Below are 16,032 nucleotides of genomic sequence, written 5' to 3' on the forward strand. Positions count from 1 at the left end.
GTTTCTCTGTGTTGGCATGGATGCTAAGAACAACAGACAATAGTGCACATAAAGCACTCTACATTTGTCACATCTCCATACATGTCTCTTCCACCTGGAATTTGTGATCAGGTGAAACAGTTGCTAATAAACCTATGCAGAACTGCATGTTCAGTGTACATCTAACAGCTGAACATGCTGTGTGGTTTGTTCACCTAAACAAACTCTATAAATATGTCCTATTGTGGTGAATTTGACAGGATGCACTACCACCAGTTTTAACAGTGTGAGGTGCAAATGCCTGAGGCAAGGCTTTTCCAGTACACTGACTGTATGTGTGCCGCCTACATGACCTGAAGATAAGCAGGTGGATGCCTCTGTCTTTACCGTAACCTACTATTTGTCACCAGATAGCTTTGATTGCTACACTTATCTCATGCTGGAGTGGCCATACACTGTATGGCTTTAACAGTTTTTTCATTTCCCCCTAGCTGTTGTGCAGGACAGTAGTGCTGCTGTCTTCCTCTCATTGTTACTGAGTGCTGGATACTGGCTGGATGCTCCACATGCTAACCAGTGGCGGTTCGGCCAATGTTGCTGCCCTAGATGAAATTACTGCCTTGCGCCTTTCCATGTTACTACTAACCCCGACGTTAACAACTGCTACCGGCACCCCCCCCCCGGCCGCAAGAGGCACCCCTCCCAGAGTCGGCCATGCTGTGCACGGCACCTTTTCAGCAAGCAGGGTCACCGGCACCTGCATAGATAATAGAAAACTACGCTGCGCTGCTGACTTTTTTTTTTTTTTTTGCGCTCGTGCCGCCCCCCACGTGACATGAAAAAAAGCCACCCCGGGCTTCACTTCACACCAGAGGAGCAGTAGCCACCACGGAGACAGAGGTAGACTGATTGACTTTCTATCTATCTATCTATCTATCTATCTATCTATGGTAACACTACAATAAGAGTACAACAATTAACATTAGTTAATGCCATAATAAACATTAAGTAACAGGTAATAAACATTAAGTAACAGGTAATAAACATTAAGTAACAGTTAACTAACCGTTAACTAATGTGTCTAAGAATCATGTACTAATGCTGTTCATGCTAAGGTATTAATTTATATGTTATTTAAGGGTTATTGTAGATATTATTAACATTAGTAAATGCCATAATAATCATTAATAATTAACCATTATGGCATTAACTAACGATAATTGTTGTACTCTTATTGTAAAGTGTTACTCTATCGATCTATCTATTCTTCATTGAACACATACTTATATTGGCTGACAAAAATAACCTTTTCTGGAGTACTAAAAGATCATAGCTTCTTCCTTTCCTCTGCTCCCTTCCATCAGAGACAGTTTACATAATACATCTGCAATAATTGAATAATAATTTATTCCTACATATAACCGTTAGCTGCCTCTTGTGGCTGGCTTGCATGACAAAATCCTACTGCCGTCTGTTTTGTTAAGCAGTGGAGGATGCCTGTGTACAAGCATTGGAAAGTGGGAAAATAAATAAATGAATACAGAAAGAAAAAAGAAAGAATAAATAAAAATAAAAATAGATCCCCCTGATTAAAATCTAAGTGATATGAGTAAATGTGGAAAAAAAGAATTAGGTTAAAAATTTAGGTTATTCTGGAGCCAGCAGACAGCATATGGTAGTAAACTGAATACCATTAACCAGAGCCCTAAGGTAAGCATTAAGCCACCGCTAGGACCACAAGATTGCAAATGCCATAAGCTTGTCAGATGATGGTGATGTGGATGAAAAAGAGTGCAGAAAAAGGTTCGATTTCAATGAAACATCTCCCAACTGTCTCAAGGAACCTAGTGATATAGGCAGACACGGTTCTGATTAGTCTAGATATGGGTTTTTACTGCACCTAGTTTATTCTTTGGTACTAAAACGTCATACAATTACATTGTGTTCCTTTAAAGACACCAACTCATTATTACTGACTAAACCTGCATGTTGGTCAGTTTTCTTGCAGGCAGATATTACATGTCATTTGGCATAAACAACAAACTCGTGTTTGTGTGCATACTGGATGTGAGCTGATCTAATGAGAAACACTACTGTTCCTCAACACTGGTCAGAGAGGAAAGCCAGGATTTGTCTTGGTCTCAATCTTAAGACTGCTGGCAGCAGCATCACGTTCAAGTTTTACCATAATGATAAAAACTCAGTGATTAAATGTCCCATATGATGCCATGTTACTGTGTTCTTGCGTTTATACTTTAATGCTTCATCAAAGCATACCAAGTGGCAAAGATAAGGTTGAGCTTCAAGATCACTTCATGTTCATCACTGTTTTCAGAAAAAAAAAAGTAATGCTAAACTGATATCATTTTAAACTGACTTGCTTCAATAATATTTAAATTAGTATATGAGTATAAATATTTAAAAGTGCAAGAATATGTGTAAACTCTTCTGAACATGCAAACATAGCTTGTGTGTGTGTACATCCAACTTTGTATCTCCAAAATGTCAACTTTTTAAGACTGAGAAAAACATCCTTGCTTTGAGAGATGCGAGAGATGCATCTTGAGCTGACCTAAATGGTTTCAAAAGGATTTCATCAGAGGTTGGAGAATTTCTCAACCACAGAGGATCATGTGATCAATATCTATAAATATACACTCTAGATACATGAGTCAATGTGAGCTATTAGCTTGCACTGGGTAGCTGCATCAGCCTGCACCCATACTGAACTATCAGCTGACCAATCAAATGATGGGAGCACCGCATTAAACTCGTCCCCCCAGGGCTGTGTCTGAGAATAGCTTTGCTCCTGTCGCCTTACAGTATAAGCACTCGCTCATGACAGGCAACTCACTCACTTTGCTGAAGTAAAGACCAGCAGGAGAGCCACTTTCAAGGATAAAACCTTTAGTGATAAGCTCTCTATGAGCGATAAGCGCTCTGGTTGTTCAAAAGGGTGATGACACAGAGCATTCAGACCACAGGCAGCTCCCATGTTTGGGGCAGGATTTCTCACGTTTTTTTTTTTTTTTTTTTTACATCTCACTCCGCAAAGAAATCATTTTAACAGTGGATAGATGAAAACTTACATCTCCCCAAATCATTCATGACAGGAGAAGATGGCACATTCATACTTGCCTATGTGCATGTGGGCGTGTGTGCAGCCCTTTTCAAGTAACTAATGCAGGAAAACTAGAATAGAGTCAATCAAGCAGGATATCAGTTATTTGTCAGTTTTTATCCTGACACCACCCCCTGAAAATTTGCCATCTGACATCATGTTCTTTTGAGATGGAGGCTGCCACTGAACACCGTTGCAGTCTTTGTCAGTCAGGGGCCAAGATCACAGATGTTTGTTTAACATTAGAAACTCCAGGAGCACCCTGAGCCTGCTAAATCACCCCTGGCAGAGGAAGAATCAGGCACTGTGAGGGAAAGGCACAGAAAAGGCGATTTGGCCAGCGACATACAAATGCGTCCACGCCTAGGGGAGTTATCACTGGGTATATGTTGTTTTATCTGAATTTCTCTACTTGTTTTTACTTGTGAGAGCTGCTAAATTGTTTTTCGTTGTTTCTGTCTAAGTCTAAGTCTAAGGAGTCCTTAGGCTCAACATCTTTCAGGAGCCTATAGGCTCTCTCGTGCAATCTGTCTTGCTTCCTTTTTCTTTGCATATCATCAGTCTTGCTTCATTTTCAGAGTGGAGTCAGCTGAATTGCAGGTGTCAGAGGCAGACCTCTTCTTCTTCTTGAGCTGCTTCGTGCAGGAGTGATGGGCTTGCGGTCCTCCTCAGTCTACTCAGCTTTGGCCAACCTATCAGACATTGGCTTACAGTTATCTCCGCAGAGGGAGGGATGGGAGAAGGGACCATAGAGCAGGCCTCTCACAGCCTTGGGTTTAAGGCTCTGCTGCCCAAGGAAGAGGAGTCGATGTGGAAGATGGTGTTTTCGGACCAACCCAGAGTTCAACTCTGAATCACAGCCATACACCTGGATGCTCCTTGAGTGCAATGTAGGCCTCGACCCCACTGGACCAATTGGCAAAGGTGGACAGCTAGGTCAGGTAGCGGTAACCCATGTTATTCCCCTTCCCTACCTTTTCAAAGGGGGAGCTTGGTCAGGGCTTGACAGCTGGTCCACTGCATTCAGCATGCAAGACAGCTCCTCATCCAGTTGGGCAGCCACATAGAGCCTGCTCCATGTACTTGTCCACATGGGTGAATTTTAACTATGTTTGGACTAGGACAGACCAGCAGGAGGACCTGTGGTGCTCCAGATTGTGTGGGGTGTTGATCAGCTCCACCACGAATAGGCAGGCACAGAGAACGGTTCATTACTAGACAAGCCAGACTTCTGCAGAAGGCAGTTAACCTTCAGTGTGGACTGGGTGCTGGAATTTCAATCCCTTTTAGCCACCTTGATAATAACTGTGTTGAAAGCTGTGCTCCAAGCTGCTATACCAGATGCAGGTGGATCACCAGCCCCAACTGGGTAGGTAGGCAGAAGGGAATCATCTGCGCACTCTGCTACAGATGCAGAGCTACCAGCTGTCGAATCATTCACTCCAAGCTGGAGGAAAAAGCTCCCTTGGGGTTGGGCTAAAAAGCATGGTTGTCCTCTACTTCTGCATCTTGCTTATGGGTAGAGAACAACCCTAACCCAACCCAACCCAACTTGGCATCAGAGGAGGAATCCTCATCGGTAATGGCAGAGTTAATGTTGCCAACATCCCAAAAGATATCCTCCCATACAACCGACTGCGACTCATTCAGCATGAGGAGTATGGTATAAGATGACATCTTCTCATTGGAGCACGATATCTTCATTGACAATTCGTATCAGTACAGGTGAACGAGGAGGAGTTTAAGGTGGCACTCCTATCAGTTGATTGGTTGGCCAGTAGTTTGGCATCACCTCATTTTGTCATCACCTTTTCCCCATGTTTTCCTACGATATGAAGTAAATTTGCTCAGGATTCAGATGGTTCAGTGCTTGCATTCAGATGTCTCTCATCAGCTTTTAAAAATATGAAATCTGATGTCAATCTGCCAGAATCAAGTTTAAATTTACAACTGGGTCATTTCCTTTCTTTTTTGTGTATGTGATTTCCCCAAATAGTTCTTGGTGGAACCAATGAAGATGATTCAGTGCAGACCCTTTCTCAAATGTTTATTTATTTATTTCTAAAATGATGAACCATCCATAACAAAATGCAATTATTTTGTAGTTGGTGGGTGAAGGAATCACAGTCTTTTTTAAATAACCTTTTTACAGTTATATTTTTCTGTGTGTAGTTTCAGCTTTAACGGTGACAGCTGTTGCAGTATACTGTTCACAAACTCTTCACAAAGAATCTTTCAGACCACAGTTTTTTAGAGAATTTCTTCAAATGGTTCTTCCAAGAATCCCCAAAGACTCATCAAAAGAAGTTATTTTAGGAAGTAGAAATGATTCCTCGAGGAACTTTACCCCCCTCCAACCCTCCAAAAAAAGTTCTTGGTGGAGCCAACTGGTTCAATCATTTGAATTTTTTTTCCTGTGTGTGGGCTTGTTTATAATTCTTCACTTATTCTACACTACATATATTACATTTTCATTTTCATTTATTGGCATTTTTCAAATCATCATTATGTCATACACATTTAAACTGCTTTCCCCCCAGGATGTTCTACTCTGCTTTTATTTTACACATCTGCATAATGCTTTATCTCTTTATATAAATTGTTCATGACATTTGGGGTTTGCGTTGCGCTTAATACCCCCCACTTGCTCTTTCATATTTATATCCTATTTCCTAATTCTAATTATTTTTTTCATGCTGCAACGACCCCATTCCCTACACAGATCATTAATGATTCATCTTATTTTCAGCAGCATACTCTCCCTCCTGAACAGCAGAAATGCATTTATTTCATTTACAGACATGTTGAAATCCATAAGTGAAGGCTGTCAGGAGAGAGAAAGGGAGACAGATGGAGAGAGATACACGGACAGAGATGGAAATGGAGAGGATGTATTGAGTGAAGAGGGCTACATTTTGACAGCTTTGAGTAATGGCTGCCATTAGTGTGTCACTCTCTCACTTCTCACTGGGTTTGTCTATTGTGGAACAAACTCGCTCTCCATTTTAATAAAAACTAGGTCAAGTCTATATGCTGCTTCATATGCAGAGCAACATAAACACACTGTAATGACACCAACATGGTATGCACTTCTGTTACATCATAATAGATCAGAATATGATAAATTATGGCATGCATGTATTGTTAGCCATTAAGCCCTAGAGTTAATTTATAAATATCAAAAATGTTACAATAATTATAATGTCCTCATATGGTATATGATTACAATGCTTTCTGTCTTACCAGTTACAGTAAACTGATGTTTTCCACAAAATTAAATAATAATAGTAATAAGCTTAATTATTGTTGGCTTATTATAGAATAAGTATTAGAAGTATACTATGCAAATATTACTGTATGATTTGATTATAAAAAAAAGAGAGATAGACAAGCACATGCATGCATATGCATAGATATACTGTAAGTTAACACACGTAACCTCACACATAGTGTTTATATACAAATTGAAGAAGGCATATGAATTGACAGTGCCATTTGTGTTGCGTGCACGCACGCACACACACACACACACACACACACACACACACACACACACACACACATACCCAATCATGCATGTAGAATGGGAGCTTTAAAGCCAACCAATTAGAGAGTAGTACATGTGAGCAGCAGTGACTGTGTTAACACAGTTGAGCCCTCTGCAGACCTATAGTTCCATCTGTCACTGGCCTGCTCAGCCTATAAGGACTGACATGTTCATGTTTCAGCTAAATGCGCACACACTACATCAAGACAGGGTCACATCAAAGTTAACGTTAGACAGAGGATACATTTCTGCATGCTTTGAAGATTCTTACTCCATGCATGTTAATGAAGGAATCTTTACTTTGAAGGTAATTCCAGCAAAGGGACTTATTATAAAAGCCAGTGACATTCCACTATCTTGTTGTCTCCCACTCTCTCATCTCCGTGCAACTGTTTGAATTATAGCTGAGCAACAATCAGAGAACAGCAGCAATATGGACAATAGTGACTGCCAACTACAGTTTGAGCAAAATGGCTTTTTAAATACTGATTAGATGTGAAGACAAGATGATATTGAAAATGATACTCTAAGATATGACTGTGTACTTTAGGAAAAGATTAGCAGATAGATGAAGTATGTACATTTTGTAGATATTACGCTAAACACGGAAATCACGGGGATGCGTCGAGAGGCATTTTGGTCTGTGGCCATTCATAAAGCCCATTGACTGTCTGTGATAACGCCCACTGGAAGCAAAAATGGTTCACAAATGCACATTGTTCTGGTAATGTCAGCCTAGGAGGAAATCCACACAGACACAGTGAGAACATACAAACTCCACATGGCAAGGTTCCTGGCCAGCCGGCTGGGAATCCGACCCAGGACTTTCTTGCTGTGAGGCGACAGCACTAACAAGTGTGCTACTACAGGGTTTATACAGGAATCCTCAAGTTGAATTTACTACCTTTTACTACCTTTTTTACTACCTTTCAAATATCTTTTACTACAAACACGGCATTGAGCAGCGGCTTTTTTTTTTTTTTTTTTTGGCATTTTTGTTATGGGGGGGACAACAAACAGCAAAATTTCTGAGAATAATTGTTGGGGGGGACATGAAAAAATTGCTGTCTGGCACAACTGTACCACCCTCTTTCTCTGTTACGCTCCTTTGAAACTTTCCGTACAGTGTTGAGCTCTCAGCATGTTGCTTACTGTTCTATTTCCACTACAGTCTGTCAAAGTAGCTTTACAAGAACTAGAAACTCAAAATAAGCTCTAAAACTAGAGGAAATACCTGAATAAGCCAACTACATCAAACTATTCTTCAAAAAACAGATTTATTGTAGTGTCAACAAAAAACAAAGCAAGATATGGCATCAAATAGTGACATACAGTATATGTTTGAGCTGTACACTGTCCCTTTTAGATCAAATAAGAAAATGAAATGAAACTATGCCACAAAATAATGCAACTTAAAATGCAAAAAAATAGATATCTGTCTAGAGACAAACTCAAAATATCAGTAAAATATGAACTATTTCTGACATTAATATCCTGACAGACTTTTTGAAAGAATAAAAAGCTCAGTATTTGCTCCTCCTGTGGTCTGTCCTCTCTCTCCCTCACTGTCCTGCACTCGCTTCAGCCTGTAAACAATCATTAGCTATTAGCTTAAACAGAGAGCTGAAAGAGGCAGGTTTTGGACCAAGCAGGGAAAATATCGCTTTTCATATTCCAGCCTTGTGCTTGGTGGACAAGTGGTGTGATAAATGACTCACTGGCTTTCACTTGAGGAGGTTTTCTTGCTAGTTCTCATCAGGCTGCTGCCTCTCAGGCTGACGGACTGAAAGTTACCGAGCTGCCGCTCTGCCGGCAGCAGGATGCGACCAAACCACTTTGAGGCATGGGGGAGGTCATAACATTTTAACACTTAAAAACACACTGTTTTACATTTATAATTAGCACCGCTTGCATTGTGCTTTCATTGAATATTATTATATTATTGAAAATTATTTATTGTGTTAACAATGTTTTTTTGGGGGGGACAACTTTATGGATGGAGGGGTCTTGTCCCCCCTGACCCCCCCGGGATTTCCGCCTATGTGCCACAGCATCACAGCTTTGCTCGGATCAAACTCATTGATGTGTGGGGAGCAGAGCTGGACCAGCAGGAGATCTGACAGTGTGTCTCAGGTCGTTGCGTGTCGTCCTTCTGAGCTGGCTAGGCTAACCCTGGGCTAACCTCACAACATGTCACACGACGTCGGGGGAGCTATTTAAGTGTGACACACAACAAACAGACCACTAGCGCTAGCCGACAGGCTACGGGGAGCTACTGAAGTGCGACACACAAACATCACCGGTCAAGCGCTAACGTTAGCTACCGTATGAATTTAAAGCCACCTCTTGCATAATTTATTGCATGACTTGGTGCAAATATTTACCCGCCCCTTGGCAGGTAGACCTCCAAAATTAACTGGCCAAGGGAATATTTTAGGCGCATTTGGCGAGTGGCGACCGCTAGTTTACAGCACTGCTCAGCGCTGTGAAAACTTAGATTTTCCCATCTCGGCAAGTGGCTTGCTCACACTGACGTTTTGAGACCCGTATGAGCGCAACATGCGGCAGCTGAACCAATCGCGTACACGCTACAGGGTGGCAAATGCAGTCAGGATCACTGATTGGCTATCAACGCCGACACAGGTCCTGGTGTCCTGCTCGCACATATTTTCGTTTTAATATTTCTTTAATTAAATGAACTGTAAAGGAAAAAATCAGCATCAATGGAAAAGTCATAATATACTGAAGGGATGATGAAAAAAATTACTACCAATTAAAATTGTGTTAGTTACCTTTTACTACGTTTTAAGGGCCTTAATTTGGGCTCCTTTTATTTACTACCTTTTACAACCCCGCGGATACCCTGTACTATGCCACCCATCCCCATACCTGTGATTTCCGTGTTGTGAAACTTAACTCATAACCTGGTCCCGACCAGGTTATGAGTTAAGTTTAACCCCGTCCGGCTATAAAAGCGGCGCTATCTCACCATTTAACTCTTTTGGAGATGGCGTCACCGTTCACTGATGATCCGGTGGAGCTGGGAGCCAGGACTGTCCGTGGCTCATTACGGAGACAAAGAGGATTTAGGGATCGCGTGGATCCGCTGGCATTTCCTGATGATATTCTCCATGAGTGGTATAGATGTTCATCTGAGGGAATACGCTACATTTGCTCACTTGTTGAGCCAAGTGTCAGGAATGCCACGGATAGAAGGTGTGCGCTCACAGTAGGGCAAACGGTGTGCGTGGCGCTAATAGTATAGTACTATTAGTGGTGCACAAACTTCACGTTTGTTATAAATATTCCGTTGTATCAGACTTATAGTAGCCTACTTTTTTTAAAGGAAACCCCTTATATTATAACGGTGACTGTCACGGCATGATGATTGGACGGGAGCAGCCCGTGGTGATTCAAACGCACTCCAAACGCCACTTATTCCGATTTAGAAAAAAAGATTTAACAAAAAAGGAACAAACAAATATCTGAACACTTATCTGAACAATTATCTGAAACTACTGACAAGTAGCTCTCAGCAGCGTAGTGGTCAAAATTGTCATGTAACCATGGTAACCACCGCCTTAACCTCAGGCTTTACCTCCAATTCCGAGGCAACACTCCCATAAAGCTACTGAAGTTACATATTTCTAAACAAAAATTCATAATACTGAATGAATATATAGAATATAATGAGAGTCAGTGTTGACCTACGCATTCACTCGGTAAGCAATTTTCTGCCAGCACTCCTCTCTCGCCTTATTTGTGGCCACAGTGTTGCTCTTAGTGTTAATTTTATTTTTAAAATGTTGATAGCTTTCCATGAAATCTGCAGCCCGTGAACGGTCCATTTTTCGCGGAAGTAGAATCATATGACGTCAAAACACCCCCTTTTATGTGAATGCGCACCGAGCGCATTAGACCATGGACATTAGACCAGTGGAAATCTGTGCTTTGGTCTGATGAGTCCAAATTTGAGATCTTTGGTTCCAACCGCCGTGTCTTTGTGAGACGCAGAAAAGGTGAACGGATGGATTCCACATGCCTGGTTCCCACTGTGAAGCATGGAGGAGGAGGTGTGATGGTGTGGGGGTGTTTTGCTGGTTGGGGATTTATTCAAAATTGAAGGCACACTGAACCAGCATGGCTACCACAGCATCCTGCAGCGACATGCCATCCCATCCGGTTTGTGTTTAGTTGGACGATCATTTATTTTTCAACAGGACAATGACCCCAAACACACCTCCAGGCTGTGTAAGGGCTATTTGACCAAGAAGGAGAGTGATGGAGTGCTGCGGCAGATGACCTGGCCTCCACAGTCACCGGACCTGAACCCAATCCAGATGCTTTGGGGTGAGCTGGACCGCAGAGTGAAGGCAAAGGGGCCAACAAGTGCTAAACACCTCTGGGAACTCCTTCAAGACTGTTGGAAAACCATTTCAGGTGACTACCTCTTGAAGCTCATCGAGAGAATACCAAGAGTGTGCAAAGCAGTAATCAGAGCAAAGGGTGGCTATTTTGAAGAAACTAGAATATAAAACATGTTTTCAGTTATTTCACCTTTTTTTGTTAAGTACATAACTCCACATGTGTTCATTCATAGTTTTGATGCCTTCATTTAGAATCTACAATGTAAATAGTCATGAAAATAAAGAAAACACATTGAATGAGAAGGTGTGTCCAAACTTTTGGCCTGTACTGTATGTATGTATGTATGTGTGTATATACATATATATATATATATATATATATATAGATATAGATATAATCATAACAAAATAGAACAAAATGACAGGTATCTCTTTTAAACCAAGTTTGCTATTAACCAAATGCAACAGCAATAGAAACAAACTCTACTGCTGTTTTCTAACCAGCACGATGAAACAAATCTCAAATCTAAGGAAATTTGTTGTTTGACTTCTTGTAAAAAGTACACCATCATACTTTTTAAAACTGCATTGACCTGACAAACAATGATAAATATGTCATTTCATAAAGGAAGATTAAAAGAAAAAGGAATAAGGCCTAAATTAAATGAACTAAGTGAAATATAACTGACATACCATTTCAGCAAGGTATTTTTGTTAACTTTCTTGAACATGGGTCCTTAAGCAATTTGAGAACATTTTGCATTTTCGTGCTTTGACAGCTATATTTTGACTCTTTTCAAGCAATTAAGCCTTTTTTTTTTGTTTATATCTTGAAATAAGATGTCAATCTTGATTTGTCAGGTGAATATGGCTTCTAATGAGTGTAAAGAGATTAATACACCTTCATCTGAAATAAGATACACTTTCTTTTAGTTTTTGCATGGGTCTTATAAAAGACACATTTAGATTTCTAAAGTGAGCACTGCTGTGTGAGCACACTCACACAGCGGTTTCTGTGAGTTGTGCACCGCAGAATTTGCACACTGCAGAGTGTTTTCGCATGCATGTTGTTTTGCAGATAAAGTCGTTATGATTTTGGAAACTAAACTTAATGATACGTGAGTTTGCCAACATTTTTCACGGCGATTTCCTGGGGACACCAAACATAACCACCGCTTCTCCAGCCATCTTTATCCACTCTGCGTGTTCAGGGGGCGTGTCACTCAAGGTGTCGCAAAGGCTGTGTGACACCGGGAAGGCAGCAGCTGCACTTTTCTTTTTTCTTATCACACAGCTCTCATCACAGTAGTGAGAGGATCATCTCGACCGGTCTTGATCAAAAATCCCGAGTCCACCCAGTCCGAGACTGAGACAAGACCGAGTGAAAATGCCTTCGATTCCTGAAACTTTGTGAAAATACTCTGTTTGACTCCCTGATGAAGGGAGTAGCCGAAACGCGTCGGAGTGCTTTTTAGTATGTCACTTTGACAATGCCAGTCAAATAAAGGCATTTTACTGTTTATTAGAGAGTGCCTCGGAATTTTTCTCTGTTTTTAGCTGTTTTTATTTCTTTCAGTCGGTTTTGTATTTTTGTGAACTCTCTTATGCACTTTATACAGCTGTTTCTTTATATTCCTTAAATCGGGTTTGTATTTTTATCTCCCCACTGGTCATTTATCACCTCCTCTGTTACTGTGTGTAGGAAGAATGTTGTTGTTTGCTTGTTTTGTTCATGTAAAGTTGGGACTGTAGAAACTGAATTGCCCTTCGGGGATAAGTAAAGCTTTCTGATTCTGATTAATTCATTGATGTGTAGCAGATTTTTTACAGACCAAAGTTGAGACACTTGTAAAGTGATGTTAAACCTTCTTTGAGTGGATTAAAGTTATTTTTAAGAATGTTGCCCAGGCTGAAGTCCACCTCAGTGACAGGACAGTTAGCATTTGGAGCATCCAGCCAGTATCCAGCACTCAGTAACAATGAGAGGAAGATAGCACCACTACTGTCCTACAGAACACCTGGGAGGAAGTGAAGTGAAATAATATCACTTTTTTTTTTTTTTTTTTTTTTCAAATTTGGTGAATTAATACTTGTGCCAAGTTTTAAGGCAGGCAGGTGCCATTTCATTAACCGTCATGCTTGGTTCAGTAGTGCAGTATTCATCTTTAAAATACTGCACATGAATCCTGCTTCATTTTTCATGTAAATTTGCACCTCCATATTTGGATTTTGTTTCTGACTGTGTGAAGTTTAATGTCATGGTGACGGTTGCCTCAGAGAGGATGAGGTCACATCTGTTTAGGACGGGGCAGCCCAGCGGATTGACGGACCATCTCGAAACTACAAGGTCATCTATTAAATCACAGCGGTGCCCGTCCCTGTCAAAATTTCTTTGCACAAGATGCTGGACTCAGCTTCCTGCTCCGGGACAGGCCTGACTACTCCAGACAAAATTAGAATTAATGGTTTTTTCTCAAGGACTTATGCAAAATAACATGGTAATATAGTAAATCTGGGGGATCAGCTGCCCTAACTTCCTAATTAATGAGGCTTGTCCTCATTATCATTTTTTAACAAAATGAACCTTGAATTTTGATTCACAAATGTGTGAAGGGAACTGTGGTCAAGTCAAATTCTAACCTCATATTATACTGCAAATTAATAACATAAATTCTAAAACTCATCTCATAATAACCCAGCCACAGAAAAGTTTATTAACATTTTCATAATGCCTAACCATATCTTTTTTGGGAAAAAAAAATGTCAACACTTAATTTGGAGTGTTGCTAAAAAAAAAAAAAAAAGTGCATCACGACAATGAGCATTGTCATGATGCATGATGGTGTGTTATCATATAGATAGATAACTTAGATAACTTTATTGTCATTTCAAGGACATGTGTAAAAAACATATTGTTATAACACATCTATAAAGGATTCATGTATGTATTTTATTCATGTATGTATTTTATTCTTTTATTCTTTATTTTTAATTTACTTATTCTTTATTTTTGATTTACTTAATCTTGTACTCTGTGGATACTGCTGAAAACTGTGAATTTCCTTCGGGATGAATAAAGTATCTATCTATCTATCTATCTATCTATCGATCTATTTCCATAATGATAATGCATATTATTTTCTGATATTATTGTGATGAAGAAAGAACACAGCCTTCTGACAGTGTCCTTTTATTGCCCCTCAATGCTTTCCAGGTGAAGTGTAGCAGAATCTCCAGAGTTCAGGATGGAAGCTGGAAGCACTAAATAGGAGATTTGATATGTTTGACTTGTCAGGTTAAGTATTTCTTAAAAAGTCAATCATTTTCAAAATCAAACAGAAACTAAACTTCAGGAGGAAAAACGGAAGAAAGGAAACAATTCTTGACAGGGTTCTGACATTCTGCTGGCATTTCATGAATCCTGCATGAAAAGCAGCAGGGAGGAAAGTTCCTGAGCTTCATCTCAGGATAGCAGGTATAGCAGCTTCCTCTGACTTCCCGATCAGAAAACCAAACAAACTATGGGCTGATGTACGAAAAAGTGCCAGAGTAAATTAGATATCAAAGGCATGTATTGTAGAGCCTCAGGTGTATTTTCTTTGTCATATCCTTCCCATGAGGACCAGTTCATTCATCTCCCCAAGGAACAGCGAGTGAGCTTTGTAGTCTGGTAAATCCAGGTGTCCCATTGCACCATGAAAACATTACAAGATAAAAAGCCTGAGAAACTCATGGACAGATCAAAAGGGAAAATGAGAGCAGAATCACATGCCTTTTACTCTGTAAGCCATAACCAGTTGGAGTCAGACTAAAAAGAGAATTTGATCACTAATTGGATGATTACTACTAATCTGTCAAATGGGCCTATCATAGTCTTTTCCTGTACACTCAGGCTGGAACTAAATACAGAAAAAAAAGGTTCAAAAATGGTTCTCTAAAAGATTATGAGGTTCCACAACAAACCATCAACTACTGAAGAGCCACTATTTTATGTGGATGCTTCCTCATTTGAAAAGAATGAATGAATAAATAAATATTTGAATGAATCAATTGGCTCCACCAAGAACTATTTTGAAAATGGATCTTTAGAATACTAGTTTCAGTTCCAGTTGTTGCTGTTATTAAATAAAACTACAAAACATGAATAAATATGATTAAATAATTGGTATGATGACCTAAATCCAATCAAACAGTTCGTTTCATGATGCGTTGCAGAATTTTTACAGCCTCAAACTGACTGATGATGTTAAACTTGAAGTGATGTTAAACCTTCTTTGAGTGGATTAAGGTGGTGGTTATATTGGGCTGATGGTTATTTTTCAGAATGTTAGCTGGGGGGAAGTCCAGCTCAATGGCAGGAGGCTAACAGTTAGCATTTGGAGCATCCAGCCAGTATCCAGCACTCAGTAACAATGAGAGGAAGACGAGAGTAAGCAATGCTACTGTTTTAAACTGCTAGGGGGGAAGTGAAACAATATCAGTTTTTTTCCCCAAAATGGATGAATTATCCCTTTAAGGATCTACAGGTACCATGTGGTGGCAACAACTATGAATAATAAATAGTACAATAACCAGAATTATCTTCCAAGCATGATGAGGTAAGTGTTATCACTGGTTTTAATTTAGTATTAAGTTGCTAGCTAATAGCAAAAGAAACAAAATAGTGTCATTTTTGAATAATAGGCAATTTTGTGTTGCTTTATCATCACAGACTGAATAATGACATGAATCTCAATCTTAAAGTGATCAAAGTCTGTTAGAACTGGAAATATCACATATTAAATTATTGTGATAATTACTGTGGAAATGTGGTAACATAGAAAGTAAACTGATACTGCTGCCAAGACATCATCACACCATGTTGACTGAGAATCTATAAATAGTCCTGTTGTGGCTGAGATATGAGAAATGCTTACATTGTGTTTTATTACACCATTATGCCAAAGGCAGCACTGCGACCCAGATACAGTAAATACATCACAGAACTAGGCATGCAAAAATACCTTAGCTACCAGGCC

This window comes from Myripristis murdjan, chromosome 20 (genome assembly GCF_902150065.1).
Source record: "Myripristis murdjan chromosome 20, fMyrMur1.1, whole genome shotgun sequence".
Lineage (NCBI taxonomy): Eukaryota > Metazoa > Chordata > Actinopteri > Holocentriformes > Holocentridae > Myripristis > Myripristis murdjan.